The sequence below is a fragment of the Monodelphis domestica genome, chromosome 1 (genome assembly GCF_027887165.1).
Source record: "Monodelphis domestica isolate mMonDom1 chromosome 1, mMonDom1.pri, whole genome shotgun sequence".
In the NCBI taxonomy this organism is placed as follows: Eukaryota; Metazoa; Chordata; class Mammalia; order Didelphimorphia; family Didelphidae; genus Monodelphis; species Monodelphis domestica.
The window spans coordinates 151,953,782-151,979,915 of NC_077227.1; the positions used below are offsets into that span (position 1 = coordinate 151,953,782).

At 39.1% G+C, this 26,134-nt stretch overlaps 1 protein-coding gene across 14 annotated transcripts in view; it reads left to right on the forward strand.

Moving 5' to 3' along the window:
• TLN2 (talin 2) overlaps positions 1-26,134 on the forward strand; it is a 596,702-nt gene that overhangs the window by 66,570 nt on the left and 503,998 nt on the right. For 5 of the 14 annotated variants that reach the window (XM_056808060.1, XM_056808064.1, XM_007479527.3 and 2 more), the window contains exon 2: positions 7,532-7,615. The exons of the other annotated variants lie outside the window; for them this stretch is intronic. The gene's annotated coding sequence lies outside the window, so the exon portion shown is untranslated. The remainder of the gene's footprint in view (positions 1-7,531; positions 7,616-26,134) is intronic. 14 annotated transcript variants of the gene reach the window in all.

Here is a 26,134-nt window from a genome sequence, read left to right on the forward strand (position 1 = left end):
ATTGGTTCTAAGGCAGAAGGGCAGTATGGGCTGGGCAATGGGAGTTAAGTGACTTGCCCAGGGTCACAGCTAGGAAGTGTCTGAGGCTAGATTTAATCCCAGGATGCTGTCTCTGGACCTGGCTCTCAATCCACTGAGCCACCCAGTTGCCCCCATATCTTTTGTTTTGAAAACCATCTTGTATAGTACAGCAAAATTACCCTTCCTAGTACTTACTGTTCTTCTTCCCTGTTCAGAAACTTGCCTTCAAAATAAAGTTTTTAACTTGGCATTCAAAGCCCTCCACAATCTGTTATTTGTTGTTCAGTCATTGAGTCAGGTCAGAGTGCTTGTGACTCCGTAGACCATAGCATGCCAGGTCCTTCTGTCTCCCACCATCTCTTGAAGTCTGTCCAAGTTCATATTCATTTGTTTCCATGACACTGTCTGTCCATTTCATCCTCTCGTATCCCTTTTTCTTTTTGCCTTCAATCTTTTCCAATGTCAGGATCTTTTCAGATTCCGAGTCCTGTCTTCTCATTATGAGATCAAATTCAGTTCTAATCTATTTTCTGAACGTTTCCCCTTGAGAAACCTTCTCTAGCTGGACTGGTCTACTCACTCTGCCTGCATTCTGGATTCCCTTTTTGTTTGCCCCATTGCCTCAGTCACCCAAGCTTCTGAATTCTTCTCATGAAAGCCTCTGATCTAACCTCCTCTCTTCTGTGAAGTCTTCTCTGACTTGGCTCTTTCCCTGAGCCATCTAAGGGTCCTCAAGGGTGTCTTTCATTTGGTATTGCTATATTGTCCCGTGGTGTTGGGATTTTAGGATGTCAGAGCCTCCATATACATTTTACTGAGACCCAGGGAAAGATAGTCACGATCAAAGTCTCTGTCTCTTTCCCTTATTCACTGGCTTGCCCACTCATGTGCATGTGTGCACACACACACACACACACACACACACACACACACACACACCAGTAAGGAATGGAGCTGAGATTTGAACTCACCTACATATAACCTACTAGATTATAGTCCTTGAGGTTTTGGTCTTTGTCTTTAAATAATCTTTGTATGTTCCACAGTGCTTTGCAATAGTATTTTTCATGTAGTAAACACTCAGATATTTTTTATTGTTTGATAACAATGACACAGTACTACTATGGTTACTAGCCTTTAGGAGGAACCCATTTCAAAGCTGATAGTTATAAAAATTAGCAAATACTTAATGGAAAAATACTTTTGTCAAATTGCATTTTGTGAAAATTAGGTGCACAAGATATGGGTTGAGATGGATAGGTTTGGAAAATTATATGTGAGTATGTTGGTTGATGTGTTGGTTAGTTTTGCTAAACTATCTTTTCTTCTCATTTCTTGTTAAAAGAGATGGCTTACTGGGCAGAAAATGGTGGGGGAATAACTTTGGAATTGTGGGTGATATAAAAACAAATAACAATAAGCATTTAAATTTTTAGAAATTTATTTGTTTGTTCCACTAAAGTTCCCAGATATCTCCATCCCTCTCTTTTTCCCTGAGCTAGAGAAGGCATTATTTGACAAACAACACACACACACACACACACACACACACACACACACACACACACACACACACCCCTTGTCTTCTATTTATCAATCCTTTCTTTGGAGATGTAGGCATATACAAGTTAATCTTTAAACAATATCTCCATTGCTATACATAATGTTTTCTTAATTTTTACTCATTCCACTCAATAATTTCATGTAGGTCATTTTAATTGTTTAGATCTAGTTTTAATGGTGTGAACAGTGTTTTATAGTTGTTTTGCCTTGGGAGATAGATTCCTAAATCTTTTATATTGTCTAGAGTGATTTTAAGTAAGAGTTTCTCTTTCTAACTCCTGATGCTGAATTTTGCTGGAAATATATAGAAATGCTAATGATTTATGTGGGTTTATCTTGTACTGTGCAACTTTGCTGAACTTGTTAATTATTTCCACTAGTCTTTTAGTTGATTCTCGGGGGTTCTTTAAGTATACCCTCATTTCATAATCATGTAGGTCATTTAAAAAAAGTTAACCTGCCCTTTAAAGAACAAGTCTTGGAAACAATAAGGGATTTTTTTAAAGAAAATAAATGTTATTAGAAGAAATAAACAACAAGGATCACATTTTTTGTTGTTAGTTCTTCAGATGGCTGATTTGAAAAATAATTTTCTAGTGAAAAGTCCAATTTTCATGATTAGCCATCACATGCACATAGAACACAGAACTAATGCCTGTAATTTCCCTTAAGGCTACTGGTAACCCTTCTCTAATACTATTCATCAAATGAAAATTTATAGGCTCCTCTGCCAAGGTGAATGAGCAACTTGTTCCCTTCGATGGGCTTGGCTTGGACATGTTGTAGTTCCTGATATGGAAACCTATGTCTGGATGTAGTCTGGTGGACATTATGTCATGATGTATTATATTGCAACCATTTTCTCCCAAGTGATGCTTCCTAAGGGTGGAGCAGAGCATGGTGTCTCAGACTGTCCTAAGAAGCATTTAGCAAGTGAAATTCAATCTGTGGCCCTTTCACAAATAGAAAGGAAGTCTCCATCTCCTTATACCTCTTTAGTCTAGGACTTTTAACCCAACCTGTGTTATCTGCCTCTTAGTCAGAGTGCATCATGTACGCAGCTGTTAAAGTCACTCAAAATGCTAGCCTCACCAAAAAACCCAGAAAAGATCTCTTAAGGAAACTGGGGAGAAGCTGATTATTTATTTGTTTTTAATTAAGAGAGATTGTTAAGATAGCCTCTTTCCTGATTAGGAATTCAGCACTTCTACTGTATCCTCTGGCTCCAAGATTCTCTCTTGGAGGAATAATGTTGCATAAAACCTCATTCAGTCTTATTTTCATTTGAGTGTTTCCTATGACAGTGCAGAATTCAGCTTTATTTTTTAAAGTTGGGTTTTGAGAATACTTTCTAGGCTTTGGCTTAGAAAAAAATTTATATTCTTGGTAATGCAGAAGATCATATTTCTGGAGTGAGAAAGAGCCTCAGAGATCATCTAACCTCATTCTTTCTGAGAAACCAAATCAAAGAAAAAATGATAGAAAAGGAAAGAGAAGAGGAGGAGAAAAAGAAAGGGTTTAAAGAAGAAAAGAGTTATATTAGAGAGACGCCGTTCATCCCAACCCCCCCCCACTTTTTTTTTTGAAAGCCTTACTTTCTGTCTTAGAATAAAAATTGTGCATTGACTCCAAAGCAGAAGAGCAGTAAGGGTTAGCCAGTGGGGGTTAAGTGACTTGCCCAGGATCTCACAGCTAGGAAGTGTCTGAGGTCTGATTTAATCCCAGGATGTTCAGTCTCTGGACCTGCCTCTCAATCCACTGATGGACCCAGTTGCCCCAAATTCATCCCAATCTTAACCAACTAGGGGTCTCTAGTCTTCAACTGAAAGATTTCAGTTGGGGAAAAAAAATTCAGTTGAAGAAAGAACCTCAGAGGTTATGTACATCTGATCTCATTTAAATCTTGAAAGTAAGTGACTTGATTAAGATCATGCAGGAGGTAATAAACATAAGAGGAGAAAGTCTACTGTATTCTACCAATTTTCAGTCTTTATGTGCTAGGAACAACATGATATTCCAGATATCTGGGTTTTGTTTTGCAATTTGGTTTTTCCATTTAAAGATCTTCTCCAAAGCAGGTGGCTTTTGTTGAAGTTATTATAAATGAGCCTTTATGTTAGGTATTTTTTAAGGTACACACACACACACAGAGAGACAGACAGACAGACAGACAGAGACAGAGAGAGGCAGAGAGAGAGAGAGAGAGAGAAATAGAGAGAGAGAGAGAGAGAGAGACAGAGAGAGAGAGAGAGTGAGAGAGAGAGTGAGAGAGAGAGACTAAAAGCTTTTTTCTGGTTATCTTAAAACCTGAAAGACCTCAGAATTAGAGAAAGACAGACAGACAGTGTAATGTAGTGTTTGTGGGGATGGGATTAGATGTTCAAGTCCAGGCCAGACAGAGCCTGTCCTGAGGTAACAAACACAGACCACTATATCACAGGGACAGATTGTTGGATTTATTAAACAAGGGAAGGTGAAAAGGGGATTTGGGATGATCCTAAACTAATGTCAGCTATCTAAAACCCCACAAATCTAAATATCTCTTCACAGAGATTTCTTCACAGATTTTGAGCTACTCTGATCTTACTTATCTAAGATCCCAGACCCTAAGATAAATAACCCCCCCTCCCCCTTTTGATGGTGATAGAGGTAGTGGGTTTTGGCAGTTAGACAGGACAGGGCCCAAGAGAGGTCCTGGATCCAGAAGGACCCCAGATCTAATCTTACAGACAGATGGTTCAGGATCACACCAGGAAGCTCTGTAGATACCAGCCAGCATAGAAGCAGAAAAGATGGAAAAGATAAGGTAGAAACTGCCATCAAGAGAAATCAGCCAGACCCTCCAGCTCAAAACCAGAGAGCTCTAGTCCAGCTGTTAGTAACAGCTTAACTTTCCCCTGCAGAATTCCAGAATCTTTTACTCTGCTTCTGCATCTCCCTGCAGGCCCACCTCCTCTGCTCTCTTCCTTATAACAACAGAGACAGAGACAGAGAAAGACTAAAAATTTTTTTCTGGTTATCTTAAAACCTGAAAGATCTCAAAATTCTATCTCTGAGTAGTACTGACTCATTTACCCTGGGCAAGTCACTTGAACTCTTAGTTCCCCCAGGCAACTCTCTTAAGAAGCCCCAGCTTGCTGTGATGTTATTGAAACCATAGAGCTCTACTCTTTAACTCTCTCTATGTCTTCCTATCTAGGAGATTATACCTTTCCAAGCCTCAGTGCATTTGTACATGGTAGACCCTTAATAATATTTTTTGAGTTGGATAGAATTGAATAAAAGATCGAATGCTTCCTTTCAGAAAAGGGAGAAGCTCTGACCACAGATAATTATTCATTCAGTATTTTGATGTGGCTTCAGTCCATTTTTACTCCCCCCCCCCCACACACACATCTGGGCCCTTTGATGTCAGAGCAGATTAGCTCTATCTGTAATCTCTATTTCTTTTCCTGGAAGGTGTTTTTTTTTGAATCAAACAAAAGTTATGGATTGTATGACTTTTTCAGAACATTACTATCTTGGAAGAACTGAAAAATGTATAGAATTGAAATTAAAGTCCTTCAGTGGAAGACTGGGGACCCCAGGTTGGTTAAGATTGGGATGAATAGCTTATTTCCAATATGACTCTTTTCTTCTTCAAACCCTTTCTTCTTCTCCTCCTCTCCCCCTTCTCTTTCTTGTCTCTCATTTTTTCTTTGACTTGGGTTCTCAGAAATGGTGGCCTGTAGATTTGTCCAGCTCTCTAAGGGACGTTCCTTACAGGTCCCAGTAAGCTTAGGAGAGTGCTTAAATTGTCTTCCTTTTCTTCAGTTTTGTGCTAACTTAGTTTCCCTGAAATGTTGACCTTTGGATTGGTCAGATTCTTTAGGGGACCTTCCTACATATTCTACTCTGGGGTGGAATTAAAACTCATGTCCTTTCCTTCCTCCAATCTAATTTCCTTGAAATGTCAGGATGTGGAGATTAGTGAGATTCTTTATGTGGGATTCCTACAAATTCCATGAAACTTTAGGGTAAGGTTGAAAGGAGGGATGGGATGATAGTGAAATACCTTACCTTAATCTTTAGTAATGTGATAGAGGAAAACTGGATAGTGTATTATTCAAGTTTTGCCCTGACAATAGTAATTCAAGTAGGATAAGGCTATAAACATTTCTAATTTAAAAAAAATTAAAAATCAAATTTTAATAAATGCGAAAGCTCAAAGAATAGAGCATTTAAACAGGAGATAGAATAGAATATAGATATCTCTTCCACATTGTGATTTCACTATCATGGTTTCTATTTATCACAGGTTGGCATGAGAAATTAAACGTGAATTTTTGGCAGTTTTGCAGAAGTTAGAGACAACTGAAAAAGTTTAGAAACTCACAAATGCACAAAATACATTTATAATATTGTGTAATATCAACATATGTTAGCTTTTAATACTATAAATACATACAGTAGTATTTATATAGGCTCTTTTGCAGAGAGCTTTACATATATAATCTCATTTTTCAGGAGATACTACCAAATAAAAACAGTAGTAGTAGGAGGAAACACACATAGTTGTTTTGGAGAAGGACTAGATGTAGAAAAAGACTGATGATAGATCTAGACTAAAGGTAGAGGTCATCTTGTTCAATTTCTTCTTTGTATAGATGGAAATCAGGTGACTTTCCAAGTTAACACAAATAGTTTGCATCTGAAGCAGGATTTGAACTCTGGGTTTTGAATTTCAGAGCCAGTGCTCTTTCCATTGCACTTGACAAAGTGATTTAAATTGTATGTTAATAAATACTTAAAGGATCCATGATTTCCCCATTGTGTATACTCAACTGCTGTGAGGTGAGCAACTCCATTTTGACTCAAGAGTTTCTATTCTCCAGGGCTTTGTTTTAAGCCCTTTTTTCTTGTCTTTCTATTCGTGCTCTCTTGAAAATTTCATCAGCTCCTCTGGATTCAAATATTATCTTTACACTGATAATAACTAAATCTATAAACTTAGTCAGGCATCATTACCTGCTGGATGGATGAATATCTCCTCAAGGATTTCTTAAGGCACCTCAATGTTAACATGTTCCAAACTCATTACTATCCATCCTAAACTTGCCTTTCTGCCAGGCCTTCCTATTTCTTGAAGGGCAGCACCATTTTTCTGGGGTAGAATGGCTCAGTGGAGTCAGAAAGATCTGAATTCGAATTTTATCATTAGATATTTACCAGTTGTATGGCCCTGGGCAGGTCTTTTAATATCTGTTTGCCTTAATCCAATGGAGAAGGAAATGGCCAACCACTCTAGTATCCTTGTCAAGAAAACTTGTGAACATTATGGTTCACTGGGTCACGACTGAACAACAATTATTTTTTTGTCAGAGCCATTCTCTCTCCCTAATTTCCCTCTCTCTCTTCTAACCTACTCCCTCCCCTTGGCCTATATCCAATCAGTTGTCAAGTCTTGTCAAATCTACCTTTACAGTGGCCGCCATCTTGGTTTAGGACCATATCACCTTTCAAGTAGTTTTCTTAATTGGTTTCCCTAAAAACATTTTCTTTTCTAATTAATTCTTCACAGTTAACAAAATAATTTTCTTAAACCCGCAGGGTAACATGGTGGACCCTTACTGAAAAAGTTTCATTGCCCAAAGCACTGGGTTTTGAGTCCAAGATCTTAGATTCAAATCCCGGCTCCACTACTTAATTGGACAAGTCACTTAACCACAAAATGATGGGTTTGGGATTGGGTGACCTGATGTCCCTTTTGGCTCCAAATCTATGATTCAGTGATCTTTTGACCCAATTTAAAGGTCTACATGTTTGCTTAGTAAAATTTAAGCTTGTTTAGAGCAAGGACGATTTCTCTTTTGCCTTTAATGCCCCTGGCATCTCGCATAGAAATTTGTATATAGCAGATATTTTTGTTAAATGTTTGCTGAATTGCATGTTTGTGGTTTTCTTTCAGAACTGCTGTGGCCAAAAAAACCCTATTCATACTATGGTCAACCTAGGGATGAACCTTTCTGAATCTAGCTAAGGATGTATACTGGTATGTTGCCAAACTTTTAATCACAGGTTGGATTTGCCTGAAATTGTATCCTCATGATAAGTACTTCATGAGCCTAGGCTCACTTCTCTGCTATGATAAGCCTGCATTGGAGGAGCTCTATAATTTCTAAAATCAATCAACAAAGATTTATTAAGTACTTCTTATATTCTAGCCACTGTGCCAACTACTGAGAATTCAAAGAAAGACAAAAACAGACTATGTCTTCCCACATTTGGTTTTTGCTATTCAGATATGTCCAGGACCCTGTTTAGAGTTTTCTTGGCAAAGATTCTAGGGTGGCCATGCCATTTCTACTTCAGCTTATTTTTTGATGAGAAAACTGGGACAAACAGGGCTAAGTGACTTGTCCAGGTTCACTAGCTCGTAAAAGGTTGAAGCTGGATTTGAACTCACAGAAATAAGTCTTCCTGACTCTAGACCCAGTACTCTATCCACTGCATCACCTAGATGCTCACATTTAATAGGGAGTGAATTAAGGCTTTGCTGGGTTGGGCTGGATTATAATTGAGTGCTATGAAGGATACAGAAGTGAATTTTATGTTGTAATTCCCTTGTAGGCAATGAATAGTATAAATTCATGGAGATCATAGAATTTATTTTTATTTTTAATTTAAAAAAACTCTTACCTTCCATCTTGGAATCAATGCTGTATATTGGTTCCAGGGCAAGAAGAGTGGAAAGGGCAAGGCAATGGGGGTAGTGACTTGCCCAGGGTCACATAGCTGGGAAGTGTCTGAGGCCAGATTTAAACCTAGAACCTCCCGTATCCACTGAGCCACTCAACTGCCCCAAGGATTTTAGGATTTATGACTGGAAGGTTCCTTAGATAGATGATCTAGTCCAATCTCCTTATTTTACAAATGAGGGAACCTGGAGGTGAAAGGTGGCACAGATGGTTAAGTGACAAATTTAGAATCGAACCCAAGACATTTTGACTCTAAACTCAGTGTTTTTGTGCCTATTACACCACAGGAGGTAGGATTAATGTGTTTCTTCCAATATAAGGCAAACGTAAAAACTTTTATTTTGATTTTAATTTTTTTTAAAATCCTAGCAATTGGTGGCTCCCTTTTGCTTCTTCCTTCCCCTGCTGGGTCTATATATTTATTTAGTGAGTCATTCAGAATAGAATCAGGATGTTTCCTTTCTTTCTTCTGATGCAGGCGTATATACAAATGTTGGAAAGTTGCAAACGAAGAGAGCCTCAAGAGTTTGGTTTGGCTGCCTTCTGGAACGCTGGAGAGTGGCACTGACTTGTCACAAATTCTTTTAATATTTTATAGCAAGCAAACATTTTTCCAGGCTTCACAAGATAGTGTTGTTGGGCCAATCTCATTGGCTGAGCTTGTGGAGAGGACCTGTAACTTGAGATCCATCTCTGGGAAAGTTACTATCCTTTGGCTTTGCCTCGGGGTGTGAAAGGGAAAGGAGAACTAGCAGTACAGTGAGGAATGGCCTTTTGTAGCATTCTGTAGACATTTTAAAAAATGTGTTTGGTCATCCTAGGAAAGGCTGTTAGACCTTCTTCCCTATGGTGTTCTGGTCCAGTAGTTTGGGGCAGAGATCTTCAGGGAAGAAGGCAAAGGGTGGTCCAACCTATGTAGAGAAATTAGGCTTGATTATCACAGGACCATCATTCCAACTGAATTGTTCATTTTCTTCCAAGATTGAGAGGGCTATTTTAGGCCCAAATCAGAGCTGACTTCTCAATAAAATTTTAGAATTACTCTGATTCTCTCTCTAAAAGAATTAAATAAAGATAAGGCCAAACCAGATTTAGACTATAATTTTGGTGGTTAAAGGAACGAGTATGAGGTTATCACAGCTTTTTGGTTTCTAATGTATTTTTTTAAAACTTAGGACTAATCCATTAAATTCTCTTTTGAAATAATATGATGCAAGCAAAGTATTTCCCCCCCTCTCATCTTTTAGGATAGATGAGGGAATATGAATGAAAGGAAAATGAAGAATTTGTAGTATAAAAAGATAACACTAATTTTGTAGGAACAATATGAAAAAAGTTTATAGCCCTCTAACTTTCCCTAACCACAAATCCCCAGGGTATGATTAAAAAAATGAAATTTAAATGAAAAACAAATTGAAAAACATGTAATATGTATAATACTTTTTTTCTTCTTAAAGAAAATATTTAGAGGCAGCTGGGTGACTGAGTGGATAGAGTACCAGGCCTAGAGTTGGGAGGACCTGGGTTCAAATTAGGCCTTAGGCACTAAGTGACCCTGGGCAAGTCATTTAATCCCAGGTGTCTAGCCTTTATTGTTCTTCTGCCCTGGAACTGATATTTGCATCTATTCTAAACCCAACAACAACAACAAAAGAAAGAAAATGATATTTACTCTTTTATATATTAATTTTTCCAATAAATGATAAGCCTCCAAAGGAGAAGCACTCTTAATTTGTTTCTATCTTTAGGGCATGGCACAGAAATAGGTAAATGCTTGTTGATTGAAAGGCAGCAATGTGATCAAGGGTATTGAGACTGGAAAGCATAAAAATGTTTTGATAATGGTGTTAATCCAGTCTGGTTGGAGCATGGGAGGTAATGTTGGGTGGGGAAGGGGAAGTTATACTGTAGTAGAAAGCCTTGAATGCTGGTTTAAGGAATTTGAACTTTTTTTCTCTAGGTCCCAGGTAGCTATTCAAATCATGAAACTTGGAGACTAATTTAATCAAAATGCTATCTTGGGAATATTAATCTGTCATAATTGGATGATAGAAGTAAGGAAATAATTTTGGAGACTAATGTAGACCAGAAGGAATAGGAATAAAATGAGAGTTTTTGCAATGGAAATGAGAAAGAATGGGACAAATATAAGAAAGACTGCAAGGGAAAGGATGGAAGCAGGTAACTCTGAATTCTTTTTAAAGCAGTAAAATTGCCTGGTCTGTGCAAAAAGGTCTGTGCATGATTATCCACAAACATTTTTAATTGCATTTATGGGTTCAGAACAGTTAAAAAATGTGAAAGAGATACAAAGGAAGTATAAGATGGTCCCAACTCTGACAGATAGGCAATAGTAATCAAAGACTTAAGACTCACTCTCCATTCTTCCCAACTTCTTTCTTGCCCCTCTTTGGAGCCTGTCTTGAAACCCACATCTCTGATGGGTTAGTTCCTAATTTTTATCACCATTTCATGTGGGGACCCATCCATGCTCATGTCATTCTTGGTGGTTCGGACTCTCTGCTATTCCTCACCAGCTAGGTTGCTCTATAATCCTCCTCCTCTTGTCCCCCCCCCCCCCCCCGCCCCCCCACTTTCTTTCTGTTTCTCCTTTAAGTTAATTTCCCTTTTTACAGCATAAGCTCTATAAAGGTGGAGACTGTCTTCTCTATTTGCATTTTAGGCCATAGTAAGCATTTATTAAATGTGTCTGTCTCTTCCTTTCCCTCTCTCCCTCTTTCCTTCCCCTTGTCCCCTCCCTCCCCCATATTATATTTAAATATAATTGATGTTTAAGGAAGGATGAAGTCAGGGAAGGTTGGAGTAATGAGTGAAACCTTCTTTCATGGGAAAAAAATGAGACTTAAGCTAGGCCTGGAAGAAAGAATAGGTAGGGTAGACACTCCAAGAGAGGAAAAGAAGAGAACAAAAGCCATGTAGATGGGCACGGCATGTTTTAAGGGACAGAAACTGAACTGACTAGTACAAAGAATTTACACTGAGTAGTAAGGAACAAGTTTGGGGCCAGATTATGGGTGGACTCAATTCTCCAGCCAGAGAAATTTAGATTAAATGGAGTAAAAAATAGGGTACTGTGAAAAGGGAAGGGAGTTTTGGGATGTGTAGGAATGGGTTATGTTGGGTCAGTATCAGAAGGGACTCTGTGGTTTGCGCCAACAAAACCCAGCCAGGCAAAGCCTGGTCTGAGACTACACACACAGATCACTCAGTGAAATGGGAAATTAGGTTTAATAAAAAAGAATAAGGTAGAAAGATAGTAGATAACCGGAAGCTAATTTTTCTAACTAATACCTCAGGATCTAATATAGTGATTTTTCCTCCTCTAACCCTCTCTCACTGCCTAAATTCCCAGTTCCTGATCTTGGCTAAATTAAACTAAATCCCCCTTAGCTGGTTTTAAGGAAATGGTCTGTGTAAGCCTGATAGGGCCCAGGGAAGGTCCTAGATCCAAAAGGACCCAGTCCTGGTCTCACAAACAGATACCAGAGGGTTCAGGATCACCAGGAACTGCAGTACTAGATAACAGACCAGAAAGGCAGCAGGATAGCAGAGCAGCAGGGCAGCTGGACAGCAAGACAAGATAGGGAGTTCAGGGTGGTGTCAGCCACTACAGAAAAGCAGCCTGTCTGTCCAGGTCAAAACCAGAGAAAGACCCCTAAACCTCAGTTAACTGTCTCTCCCTTACTTTCCCATTCTAGAATTCTCTCCCTGTTAGTCTCAGGCCTCTGCAAACTTGCTCTAAGCCTCTCTTCCTCATAACAGCACCAAGGCAGGCTCTCCCATAACCTACAGCTGGAAGATAAAAATGGGGATTAAAAACTTTAATTTCACTGGAGCTGATCTTTCTCTGACTCACAGATGACCTTAAAGAAAATCTCTATAAAGTCACATTTGAAGCAGCAGGAAGCTGAGGGTCATGGGGAAGAGATGGACGGTTAATGAATGAAGAATAACTCCTTGATTTCAGAAGAGTTTTAACTTGGTAGTTGGAGGCGAGGCTGTCCTGAGTGAATAACTTAGAACACTCAACAACAAATCCCTAGGAAGAAAGGATCTGATAAGCTCTGCTGTTGATTCCAAACTTGAAACTTGGTAGTTTCCTGCATAGCAAGCAGCCTGCTTAATCTTTGGTATCATTTCCCTACTTCTTATTTTTCTAGGTTCACATTTTCCAGCAATTTAACAAGACAGAGAATAGAAATTTAATAAGCTCTTGTAAATACAGCAGCAGCTATAGCTGTAGGGGGTAAGATCCATTTTTTTTTTTGGTCAAAATGCTTCCCCTATAGTAGAAACTCGAGGATTTGAGAATCTGGAATTTATCCGTAGCCTGGATCTGCAGGCTTTCACATGCTACTTTTGAATTTGATACCACTGTCGCCCAGTCAGTGCTTGGAAACATTGAAACCATCCCTGGTATTCATAATTCACATTTGTTACCCTCAAGTAGTATTTTTAGACCTCCCTAAGACAAGTTATTGTCAAAGGGGAGGCAGTGACACTTAGCAGTTAGTGTAGGATATATGAAATTGAGCTCTCTTAATGTGCTCATTTTAATTCTTCAGAGATATGGCAGTGGGGTTTACTGGTAGCTCATTAAGAATTTAAAACAATTATTTATTTTCATTTATTTTCTTAGTGGCGCCCTCCCCCTTCCCCCCCATATTTATGTGTATCTCCCTGCTGTCTGTCTTATTGACCTGGAAGCATTGGTGAGTAGAGATTGTCTCATTCATTGTATTTGTGTCTTCAGTGTCTAGTGGAATGCCTGGCACTTAGTAGATGCTTAATAATAATATTTAATGATTGACTCCTCATCACTCTGGGAAACTGGAAGCAAACGTTTTCCGGGCTGACCCTTTGAGAGTATTGAAGGCCAGCCTCAAAGGGCTCACAGTTTCCATAGTAGGTCAGCCCTGGTCCTCTGCCATGCTAGTAAGAAGTGAGGCGGCTTCTTCTGGGATTCTAGCTTTAGGATATTGAGTTTTTAGGGTGAAGGTTAAGGCTGGGCAAGTATTTCTCTATCTCTACCCTGACTTAAGTAGTTGACAGTTGAGAGTACTGTACACAGATTCCAGGCGTGCTAATTTTGGCTCCACACCATATACAGAAGCTGCCTGGAGATTCTTGAGATTGTGAGGAAAGAGGCTTTATAACCGTTCTGAAGGGTTGCCTTCTCAAGTGCCCTCTAATTGTTGCCACTCTTTTTTTTTTTAAACCCTTCAGTCTTGGATTCAATACTTTCTAAGGCAGAAAGGCAGTGAGGGCTAGGCATTGGGGGTTAAGTGACTTGCCTAGTGTCATCCAATGAGGAAGTGTCTGAGGCCAGATTTGAACCAAGGACCTCCCCTCTCTAGGCCTGGCTCTCCATCCACCCAGCTGCCCTGCCACTCCTTTTTAGCATGACTTTGTATGTACATTATATTTGCTTTAGTTGTATTTTTGTTGTAGTTCACCTGCGGAAAATTGGGCTCAAAGGCAAGTATGTTTTTGTTTTTGTCTTTGTAGCTTTTCTGTAAAGCACTGTGCCTTGCAAAATAATAGTTGCTTAATAATTCAACCTACCTTGGTTAAACTGAATTGCCACATCTTCCTTTATTTGCTCTCCTTGTGAGTTGCTTATGATTTTGGTGGCTTTTGGTGAATTCCCCTGTATGGTGGGAAAGTGGGAGTATTAGGAGAGGGGATCTTCCATCCACTTATCTCCTTTGTCTCTAACCCTGATCCCACCCACCCAACTCTGAAAAGGACTATCCATAAACCTTATCAGGCAGCACCTTAAATATTAGTTAACACATTAGTTGAGTGACAGGTAGTATGTGTGAAGACTGAACTTGGAGTCAGACAGGTTTGACTCCTGGCTTTGCCATCCCCTTGCAGTGTAACCTTGGATAAAAGACTTCACCCCTTGGCGGTTCCCAATTTCCTTTTAAGTTCTTCTGGCTTAAGCTCCTAATTGTACAGATAAGGAAACTGAAGTCCTGAGATATTAAGTAATTTTGGCCTAAGGACTCACAGCTAGTAAGAACAGAGCTGAGATCTGAACCTCGATCCTGTAGCACTACTCATTTTAGAGATGAGGCAATGGGTTTCTGTGTAAGTAGGACACATTTCCAGGAGGGAGTTGATAAAGAAAGGGGGTCATTTCCAGGAATAGGGAAAGGTTCCTGATGGAAATAGACTGGTGGCCAAAGACCCCCATTGCTCAGCTTGATTCAGGGCCAGCCTTGCCCCTCACAGAGTTGTTGTGAATCAAGTGCTTTGCAATAGCTAAATAATTATATAAGTTACTATATTTTACAGGGCCAGAGAACTAGGCATTTGATTTTATTGGTAATAAAGGAAAGTCACAAATGAGGAAACTCCCTGTGCAAATACTAGGCTGCCTTTCTGCAGTTTATGGTTGCCTAGGGCTTTGAGAAATTAATTGACTTTCCTAGGGGCACTAGCCCTGTTTCTTCTCCAACCAGATATCCTAGAGAAATTTTATTCCCTCAAATTGTCCCCTCTTCCTAACTTTATTACTATTGTCTATGTCACTACAACAGTAGTCATGTAGGCTTGCAGTTTAGATGTCCTTCTCCACTCTTCACTCTCATCATGGCTTTCAGTCACCTTCAGGAGCAAATACAAAACCCCTCTGACTTTATTTTTTGACCTTGAGAACCCAACTCCCCCCTACCTTGCAGCCTTCTTACACTTTATTCTCTCCCCATCTTCCCCCCAACAAATTAGCTTTTTTTTTTTATCCTTACCTCACAGTCAGTATCAATTCTAAGACAGAGGAGTGGTAAGGGCTAGGAAATCAGGTTAAGTGTCTTGCCCAGGGAGACAGGACTAGGAAGTATCAGAGGTCAAATTTGAACCCAAGTCCTCCCAACTCCAGGCCAGTGTGCCTACCTGCCCCATCATGTATATTATTCTTCACATAAGACATTCCATCTCCTGACCTGGGGGCATTTCACCACATTTCCCTGGCTTTTTTTTTTTAAACCCTTACCTTCTGTCTTGGAGTCCATACTAAGGGCTAGGCAATGGGGGTCAAGTGACTTGCCCAGGGTCACACAGCTGGGAAGTGTCTGAGGCCAGATTTGAACCTAGGACCTCCCGTCTCTAGGGCTAGCTCTCAATCCACTAAGCCACCCAGCTTTCCCCTCCCTGGCTTTTATACTTACTACCAGTATGACCTTGGGCTACTCATTTAACTTCCCTTAGACTCAGTTTTCTAAACTGTGAATGGGAATAATTGTAGCACCTACCAAGATAAAATTCACAAAGTGCTTAGCACAGTGTTTGGAACTTAAGCTGGAAGGGGCTTATTAAATGTAGGTTCCCATTCTCTATATATCAGTGAAATCACTGATTTCTTGGTCCTTGTATTCAATAGGTCAGGAAACTTTAAAGTGGGACTTTCCTAGAAAGATGCAACATCCCTGTTCTATTAAGACAGATCTCTTCCATTCTAGTGCTTCAGTTGGAATGGCTTCCTTTCTTTGAGATTTTGCAATAATAAATGAGCCAACAATAAAGTCTTTATTTACTGAGCTGCTAACTGAGGAAGACTGTAACCATGTCAGTCCTGGCATTTAACTCAGAGCAAAAGCTTCCATAAAAATGATGGGTGAGGACAAAGCCTACCCTTATGCCTGAGCACTTTCCTCTCCTGACCTTTTATGCTGAAGACTAGGCAAACCAGTCCTCCCTCCCCCAATGCTGGAATTGGTTTTGTGGAATCTGGAAGTGAGCTAGATTAGCTACAGCCTGCTACCTAGAGATTGCTCCACCATATGAGAGAGAGAGAGAGAGAGAGAGAGAGAGAGAGAGAGAGAGAGAGAGAGAGAGAGAGAGAGAGAGAGAGAGAGAGAGAAAGAGAGAAAGAAAAAGAGAGAGAGAAAGAGAAAGAGAAAGAGAAAGAGAGAGAGAGAGAGAGAGAGAGAGAGAGAGAGAGAGAGAGAGAGAGAGAGAGAGAGAGAGAGTTGGACATGGATTTTAAAAGTGTTCTGTGTCATTTTAAAGCTACTCATTATTAATAAAGGAGTGCATAGCCCCTGAAATGGTTCTGTAGTGTACTCCAAAGTCCTATAAAGGGAGAAATGCTTGTTTAAATCTTGTTTCTTACCTGAAAAGGTCTTTCTTACAACATAAGGGAACAGCCTTTTATTTTTTTGAGACTAGGTTGGAAATGCAGGAGCTACTCATGGACTGATCCCCCTACACATTTGCCCCTTGACAAGCATTCCACCAGCTGGGATGGGGCTGGTGGGGCTCACTGTATTGATGCTGTATGTAGTGTAGATAGGAATGGATGGACTTTAGATCACTGAAGCTTGGAACTCCCAAGGCCAAGTGATCCACTCTTTTCAGCCTTCAGTTTTGGAGGGATTACAGATCTGTGGTGCACACCCAGTCTTTTTCAGTTTCAATTTAAAATAGGAAATAGATCCATTCATGATGCTAGATACATTTCTTTATTGGCCAAGTTGTGTAATTTTAAAAAATAGTGTCTGAAAGGGGATTGTGTGGTATGGAGGAAAGAGCACAATGAAAAGAGGCCTAAGAGTTCTTGACCCAGTTCTGCCATTGTGTAATAAGTTGACTCACCTTAGATCTTGAGTTTCATTATCTCTCAGAGTCCTTCCAGTTGTAAAATGTGGAGTGTAGCATATTCATCTGCTTACAATTTGAACGTTAAAATTCTTAGAACTTTCTTTTGTTTCTCTTCTCAAAGAATGGTTTTTCTAGAATCCTAATCTTTTAGGGCTAGGTCAAAATGTTGGAGTTCAATAATGAAATTACTTGCTTAGAATCATAAAGCTAGTTGATAGCATTGATTAAAAAAAAAAAACAAAAACCTTCCCTTCCCTCTCAGAATAAATACTATGTACAGTATTGGTTCCCAGGCAGAAGAGTGGTAAGGGCTAGGTAATGGGGGTTAAGTGACTTGCCTAGGGTTACACAGCTGGTAAGGATCTGTGGTCACATTTGAACCCAAGGACCTCCCGTTTCTGGGCTTGGCTCTCAATTCACTGAGCCACCCAGTTGCCCCCTAATAGCATTGATTTTTGAACTGGAAGAAGGAAAGTGTCTCTTCCTGCCTTACCCGTCCCCCTCTGAAGAGAGAGGAAGAGGGGAAGGAGGAAGTAAAGAAGTATTAGAGGAAGAGGAAGAAGAGAGAGGAAGGAAAGAAAGAGAAGGAAGGAAAGGAGAGATGATAGAAAGAGAAGGAAAGGAAGAAGAGAGGGAAAGAAGGAAAGAAAGGAAGTGATGGAGGGAATAATGGGAGGGAGATATGGAGAGAAGGAAAAAAGGAAAGAAGGTAGGAATAAAGGGAAGGAAAGAAAAAAGTGAGAGAAGGAAGGAGGGAGAAAAAGGGATGGAGGGAAAAAAAGAAAAAGACTCAGGAGGGAGGGAGGAAGAAAGAAAGATGGGTTTAGCCAAGATTTGTGGCATCCCGTTTTTTATAAGTACTTGCCATCTGAATTCATTCCTGGCTCCTCCATCCCTTCATCCTTCCTTCCCTCCTTCCCTCTTTCCCTTCTTCCCTTCTTCCTTCCTTCCTTCCTTCCTTCTTCTTCCTTCCTTCCTTCCTTCCTTCCTTCCTTCCTTCCTTCCTTCCTTCCTTCCTTCCTTCCTTCCTTCCTTCCTTCCTTCCTTCCTTCCTAAACTCCCTTTTCCTGAAAGTATGCTGGTTTTCTATGTCATCAGTTATAATGGAGCTTCTTATTTTGAGTTTAGTCTTGGACTGGATGGTGATTACTTTACAAGTTTAGGTTTTTTTTTCTGATTGGGAAGGACAAGGTACCCAAAAACCATTGCAATGATACATTCCATGCTGTCCCCCTCCTCCAAAAAAGGGCAGAGGAGAAGTCAGGACTGCCATATTTACCAGCTGCTTCTATCATAATCAGCTCCTTAAACAGCAAAGACTGGACAGAGTGCAACTTCACATGAACTCCCAAGGTGGTACATTAATAAGAATTTTGGCATTTGTTTTTGTTTATGGCCTCTAATGTTTACTATAACATCCCCTCAGAAGCTTCTTACTGATGAGAAGTCTCATAGAAATGCATGCATGGGTTTTTTGTTTTGTCCATAAGTTAGAAGGCAGATGTCTTGTTTTGATTTTATTGGTTCTAATTTTTTAAAATGTGCTCTATGAATTTGCATAGCAGATAATCTGAAGATTTACAAAAAGACAACTTAACCTGATTCCTTTGTGTATTTGATGTGACTGGACCTTTGACTGGACCTTTGACTGGACCTTTCTGAAACAGTTCTGTTGAGTGAAGTGAGGCAAATCTATATTCCTCCCCTTGTAATACTCTGTAATTTGTTTGGTGCAGAAAACTGTTCAGCTTGATCAAAAGTTCAGTAACGGTACCATTTCATGCAACTTTATATGCCAGGGGAATGCTATGCTATCCAGAGTACTGATTTTTTAGGACAGGGATACTGGATCTTATTTGTGTCATGGACCCAGCTTTAGGAGATGCCACTGGGTGTTATAGACTTAATAAACTGTAAAGGAAACTCTTTGCAAGGCTGGTGGAACACACTGACCAACACCCTGTTTGGAAACCCAGAGAAGCCAGAGCTGCCCATCTGTGTTCTGATTTTTGACCAATGAGTCATCTTCCCCCCACCCTTTGGCTCTGGTTTGGGAGCTTGCTTGGGCCTATGTACTTCAGGTAATGTCAAACCTTGGGGAATGGAGAAAAATCTGTTTATTTGGAAATAAAGTTTATTTTATTTTTAGGAAAGGGTGGAGATAGCACATTAGGGAGGATGATGAGAGAAGTCAAAACAGAAAAATTTCTGAGCAGTGGATGTGCCTTTAGCAAGTAGAGTCCAACTGGCCTTGGAGAAGACAGCTTGGTCTGAAGCTCTAGTAGGAATGGTAGGGGGCTGCTTAAAATCCAGTGAAGGGAAGGTTTGCTAGGGTTTTTATTTCCCTCTTCCCTCTTTCTCATATTTAATTTAAATATCCTTGTTTGGAAGTTTTCTAGCTCTGGTGGAGAGCCTGCCTAACCACAAAGCAGCCACCCCCATAAGGAGGCGGATGTGGAAGGAAAAGACCTAAACAATTTGAGACTCCTGAGAATTCCCTTTTTTATTGTAAGTCTGTTGAAACTGTTTCTGCAAGAGATTTGTAACTAGTGTGTGAATTTCCCCCCCCCCCCCGAATTAAGGAAGACACCCATCACTGCCTAGACTCTTTATATAGAAGCTCTTTCTTTGCATCTCCAGTGCCTGGCAAAGAATAGGCACGTAATAAATACTTGCTGATTCATTAATTAATTGTTACTAATCAGTGTTTCTAATGGGTAGGGGTCAGTGAAACCAGCTCAGTTATACTGGACTTCATTTTTGTATCTCTACTCTGACCTTTAGATGTAAAGAAATTTGAGGTATCCTTACAGGCTTGCAGTTTTCTCCGAGTTTTTTACTGATTTTTCCCATTTTTATTTCTACACATCCAAATCTTCTGATTACTGAGTCATAGATTTGAAGCCAGAAATGTTTTTAGAGGATAAATTCAATCTCCTCCTTTTACAGATGAGACTCCTGAGGCTTAGAGAGGTTAAGTGACTTGTCTGGGGTCACACCACTGTCAGCCTCAATTTCCTCAATTGCCAAATGGAGATAGCATCTACTTTGAAGGATTGTTGCGAGGGTCCCAAGAGTATTTGAAAGTGCCTAGCACTGTGCCCAGCATATAGTAGGCACTTAATATCTAAATATACTTCTTCCCTCAACCACATCAGTGTCTGAAACAGAATTTGAACCCTGGCTCTGAATCTGGCATTTTCTTTATTCACTGTACAGATGAAAACTTTGAGACTCATTGTCCTCATTCATTTTATACTGGACAAGTCACCTACCTGGGGTTGTTTGACCAGTGGTGGAAAGTCTGCCATTTGTTTCATTGATACTTACTTCTTTTAATAGGCACTTATTAAACTTTTTTTTATGCAAGCTTTCCATAGGTTTCAAGAAAAAAAAAGGAAACCAGTCCCTTTTCTCATTGAGCTTACATACTCAAGGGCAGCTAGGTGGTACAGTGGTTAGAACACCAGCCCAAGAGTCAGGAGCCCCTGAGTTCAAGAGTGATGTGAGACCCTTGGTAGGTACGTGAATGTGGGCAAGTCACTTAACCCGTGACTTGACTCTTGACTCAGTTTACTCATCTGTAAAATGAGCTGAAGAAGGAAATGGCAAACCACTCCAGTATCTTTGTCAAGAAAACCTCAAATGAGGTCAAGAAGAGTCAGACACGACATCATCACCAAACCCTTCTCTGAGTCTTCCTTGTAATCCTTATGTGTATCCCTTTCTGTTCTTTGGTTCCACAGACATTGAGTTTGTGTAAGGCACAGGGTTAGGTGCTGGGAATGCACACACAAAAATGAGACAGTCTACCACTTCATATTCCAGATCATTTACACTGATGACTAAAGTTGGAATGGTTTGACATTTACCTCATGTGGAATCTGGTCACCAGGAAAATGCTTCAGTCTCATTTTTTTTTAAACTGTTATCTTCCTTTAGGCTAAGCATATTTTAAGAGACATGGTATGCCTGCTGATTGATGTGATCTATTTAAATGAGCTGTACCTGTGTTTGTTTACCATGGCACATGGGCACTTTGGTTCCAATTAAGTAATTAGAAATATGCTTAGACATTTCTTGTCTGCTGTCAATTGGATGTTTTGTTTAGGACTAGTTTTACTGCTCTTATGTTAGCAACCAAGTAATGAGGACTCCTAGAAGGGGCGGGATGATGATGCATCTTGCTTGTTGTAATGTTGACTTTACACACAGATTCTTTGCAGTTAAGAGGAAAATGAAACCATTCTTGCCCTCTCTGCTCTCACCGCATTATTACCATTCTTTCTGGTGGCCAATGAGACCTCATGACTAAACTCCTCCTTGTCTTCATCATGACTTGGTATTGGTAGCTGTTGAGAGAAAAGCTGTAACCCTAAGATGTTCCTCTGTCTCCAGTTAACATCAGGAACATGCTTGTATAATTGCTCTGTGGAATTTCCTGGCTGATTTTTGGAAGTTGTTGGATCTCGTCACCTACTTAATTGCTTTGTGTATGAGCTGGCAATCTTGGGGTACATTTTTTGAAGCAAATTAAATACTGGTTCCATGAAAAGGAAATGCTAAGTCTTACAGCTTTTGGAGTTTGCAGTAGGAGCCTGTCTTCTTTTTTTCTTTTAGCTTTTAGAAAGCAAATTCTGGCTAGTTCCCTCTCCCTATAGCCCCTTTTTGTCACCTCTTCTTTCTCCCTGTTCCAGCTCTGCAGCTCGTTCTTTTTTATTGTTGTCGTTGCCTATTTTACCTCTAGCAGTGAAGAACAGGGAGAATGAGAGTCCTTTGAATTCAGTGGGGAAGTTTTTGAAACTGTTGGAATTCTGTTCTAAAACCATTGTGTAGTGCAACAAACGCAGGGAGGCAGTTTTAAGAGATTAAACCTCTGCTTTAATCACACAAATTATATACCTCTTCTTTAAAGTGAGCCTTTCACATGTAGAGGAATTAATTCATTATACACTGTGTTTTGCAAAACATAAAGGATTAAAAATATCTTTTCAACAATGCCATTCTTTTTTGTTAAAGGAATGTATAGCTGATGTCAATAACAAGTACTCTATTAATCATGAGAACTCACATTTTCAGAGTGTTTTGAGCTTTTCATAACAGCTCTCCAGGGTAGGTAGTTTAAGAAGAAATATTCATATTTTACAAATGAGGAAATATAACTCAAGAAAGTTTAGGTGATATGTTCCAGTAGTTGATTGGAACCTCAGTCTAGTTAGAGGCTAGGTAGGTTCCCAGTTAGGAACGAAGATATAAAGAAAAGATGGAGAGAGGACTCAAACACCAGAATTATCTTTTCTCAAAGAATTAACACCTGGTACACAGACTCTGGGAAGCCCCTGGAAAATTGTATTTGTGTGATGTTTTCTTGCCCTCAAAACAAGGAGAATACCAATACTGTATTATGTTTTATGGGAGTATTAATGTGATTGTTAGTGCCTTGAAAACATTATTACTTTTATTCTTGGGGTGTTCTTTGCTGTGAATAGTGTTAAAATAATTTATATATTTGGTAGAATAATTGAAACTTTTCATAATCTGATTCCGTGGATTCTTCTAGAATCTTTGAAGATCCTAGCATTTTTACCTATGATCTTCCATAAATCATGCATGGAAGATATAGCCAACATGTTGGGGTGGTCTTCCATTGCATGTCTTAATATTTTTTTAGCTACAGGTACAACATTCAGACTATCAGTTATTCTATACTCTTTCTTCATGACCATTGCAACTTCTTTTCTCATCCTATATGTTAGGAATCCTGTTTTTTATCTTTTTATGCAGAAGTCATACATTATTGGGAATGTGATGTAGCCTACTTCTACTTACCATGCATCTTTCTTTTGTGTCATCTACCATTTTGAAGTCTGATGTTTTGAACATCATTTCTTTCGATTGTTTGCTGTCATCTGGAATTACTGAGAAATTGATTAATTAATAATAATAAGATCTTATTCCCAAATGCAATCAAACTTTTTATTGTCTCTTTTAATTTCTGAGTCTGATTAATTGTTTCTCTATAGTATGTCTAAGATAAATATAATGACAAATTAACTCAATAAACTTTCTGCCTAACTATATGCCGTGACCTGAGGAATATGTATTCTTTACATGTTTGTGGATTACTAGGCCAATCTTTCTATAGATGGTTGTAGAATTCATCTGAGGAGACCTTGTAGTATTCTAGGATTGATGGAGTCAAGTATAATATTGTTCATAGGAAAGAAAACTGGCTCTGGAGCTTTAAACCTTTGGATCAAATCTTGCCTCTGATACCACCTGTGAAATATTTGGCAAGTCACTCAACTTACCTGGGCCTCAGGTTTCTCAACTGTGAAATGAGAAAATTGAACTAGATTGTCTTTGAGGTTCCTTCAAGTATAAAATCTATGATTCTGTTATCTAGTGTCAACTCTTAAGGGATATCTGGAGAACTTCTATGAGTAATCCATCTCCCATTTGGATTTTGCCCCAAGGTATACTCTGTGACAATGAAGAACACTTTTCATGAACATGTCTTTTTCTTTTATTCTGTTATAGTGAATTGTTAAAACCATCCTCAATTTGTATATATCAAGGAAACTTGTATGCATGGGAGGTCACTTGATTGTAAGAGGCTTTTCAGGAAAGAATCTTTTAAAATTCATTCTATATATTTTTATATGCATATATGTATATGTATGTGTATATAATAACCACATATCTACATATATGCATATATTTGTATGTCTTTGTGAAGCAACAAATTAGGAAATAAAATGAGGCACAGTGGTGTATTTCCTAACTGAATTGCTTGTTGTATATATACAATGGAAAGGCAACTTAATCTGGAGTTATAGGTTCTAGGAACAACATCCGTGTAACTTTTGGAAAGTGACTTTATCTAGGGCTCTCTCCTCATCTAGAAAATGAGAAGGGTTGTACTAGATGGCCTTTGAGGTTCCTTCTCGGTCCACCTTTGGTCTCTCTCCTATGATCTTACACAAATAGTATGTATAGAAGTATAGGATGAATTCTGACTCAGGAACAAGCTAGATTCGATGGCCTCTTAGAACCATTTCAAGTCTGAAGTTCTGAATTCTCTGTTGTATAGTGAGTCCTTTACTCTCCAAAATTCTGGGCTTTTTTAGAGAGGATCTATAATATAATAATATAATATACATAAATATTATATATCATATTATAATAATATAATATAATCTGTTTTGATTTGAGAAGCTTCTTTTTCATTCCTCTCATGTTAAGATCATCTAAATAGAACAGGGTGGCTTAGAGGAGAACCAGTCTTGAAGAGGGGAGATCCTGGCTTCAAATTTGATCTTGACACTTCCTAGCTATGTCATCCTGGGCAGGTCTCTTAACTGCAGTTGCCTAGCCTGTAGCACAGCCTTAGAAGTGATACTTAGTATTAATTCTGTGAGGTAAGGGTTAAAAAAAAAATCATCCCAAGAGAGGAATGGCATATTTGGTATGTGAACTGGAGGGGGCAAGGGTAAATACTATTGGCACCTAGATAGTCCCCTTTATTGGGAAATATGGCAAATCCTATAATGGGGCATGGTAGAGAGAAAGGGTCATCATCGTGGAGGTCTGCTAGTAGGCTTCAGTGTGCTTGCTGAAGACCCCCGACCTAGCCCATCCTTCTCATTGTACAGAGGTGTAGGGAAAGGTACAAAGGTAACAATGTAAAAAACAAACAAACAAAAAACAAACCCAAAACAACCAGCTAATTAATTAGTGACCCAATTGGATCAAGAACTCAACCTCAAAATTCCTAGTTTGAGGAATTTTTCTTTTATTGCACAAAAGTGGTCGACTATAATATATTTATGGTGCTATCTAAATGTATCTATTTATCTTTCATATCAACCTCTGGCCTTCTTCCCCCCACCCCATTATTTCAAGATGTGAGTTATGATATCTCTTAAACATAAGGTTGACACTCTATCCTTCAGATTCTGCAGATAAAATGATCACAAAGGCCATTTGTGTTTCTAAGGCAAAGGCAGTCCAATGACCTAAACACAGTTGGCTTCTTGACAGTTTCCCAAGAGCAGACTTATTTATTTATAGCTTCTGGTTTAAGATTTGGGCCATGGATGATATTGGCTGCATTGCCTTATTGCTTGCTATGCATATGGATATGTGGAGTCAAGGACTGACCCCAGCTGGCCAGGAATCTTCTGTGCTCCCTTTCTAGAACTTAGGTGGGGGGAGAAAAAAAATTTGTGATAGAATACAGATCATTGTGGCCAAGTGGAATGAGAACTGGATCTAGTGTCAGAGGACCTGGGTTGGAATCCCATTTCTTTATGTCTTAACAGACATGTAACCTTCTTGGGGCTAAGTTTACAAAATGAGGAGTTTGAATCTTTTAATCTTTTAAGGTCTTTCCCATTTCCAAATTCTGTGCACTATCTTTTTTTATGATCCAAATAAAGCATCCAGGACTTTAAAAATATATATGTGTTTTGGGGACCAGGGATATGTTAAATAAAATTCATCCTTTTTTTTTTAAGTTGCATAAACTTAACTTGACCATTAATTGTCAATTGGCCAATAATGCAGGTTTTTATTTAGCATTCTCTGGTTTGCAAATGCATATAATCCTGCTTCATTCTCACAATAACAGTTAAGGATATATTACTTTGAATAATTTTATTATTACTGTCCCCTTTTAGTCTTTCAAAAGATAAGTGACTTACTCAGGGCTACAGTTATTTGTTGGAACTTGATCCTGTTGCCTTTGGACTCCCAATTCACTCTACAAAACTTGTGATTTGTCTTCTAGACACTTTTGCAAGCTCTTGGGAAGAAATACTCACCAACTAAAAACTTAAAAGCTATTTAAATATAGAACAGATGTGAAGGCAAAGTCTGAAGTGAGGAAATTGTGGTGTCTCTTAGAAAATACCTAATGGGAGCTGTGGATCATTTAAAAGGAGGGATACAAGTTCTGGGTGGAGTAGATGCCAGTAATGCCAAGTGTCCTGGGGAGAGAGGCAGGCAAGGGACCAGGTAGCAAGAATGGAAAGTATTTTTCACATGCTCCTTAAAATTCCTGTTTCCTCAGAGTTTCATTTTGTTCCTTAAGTGTGTGTTATGATGAGTTTTCTTTCTAAAATAATTCAGTCTTACAAAGGAACTGTCTTTTGATGTTGAAATGTAAGGCTACCCTTTAAAAG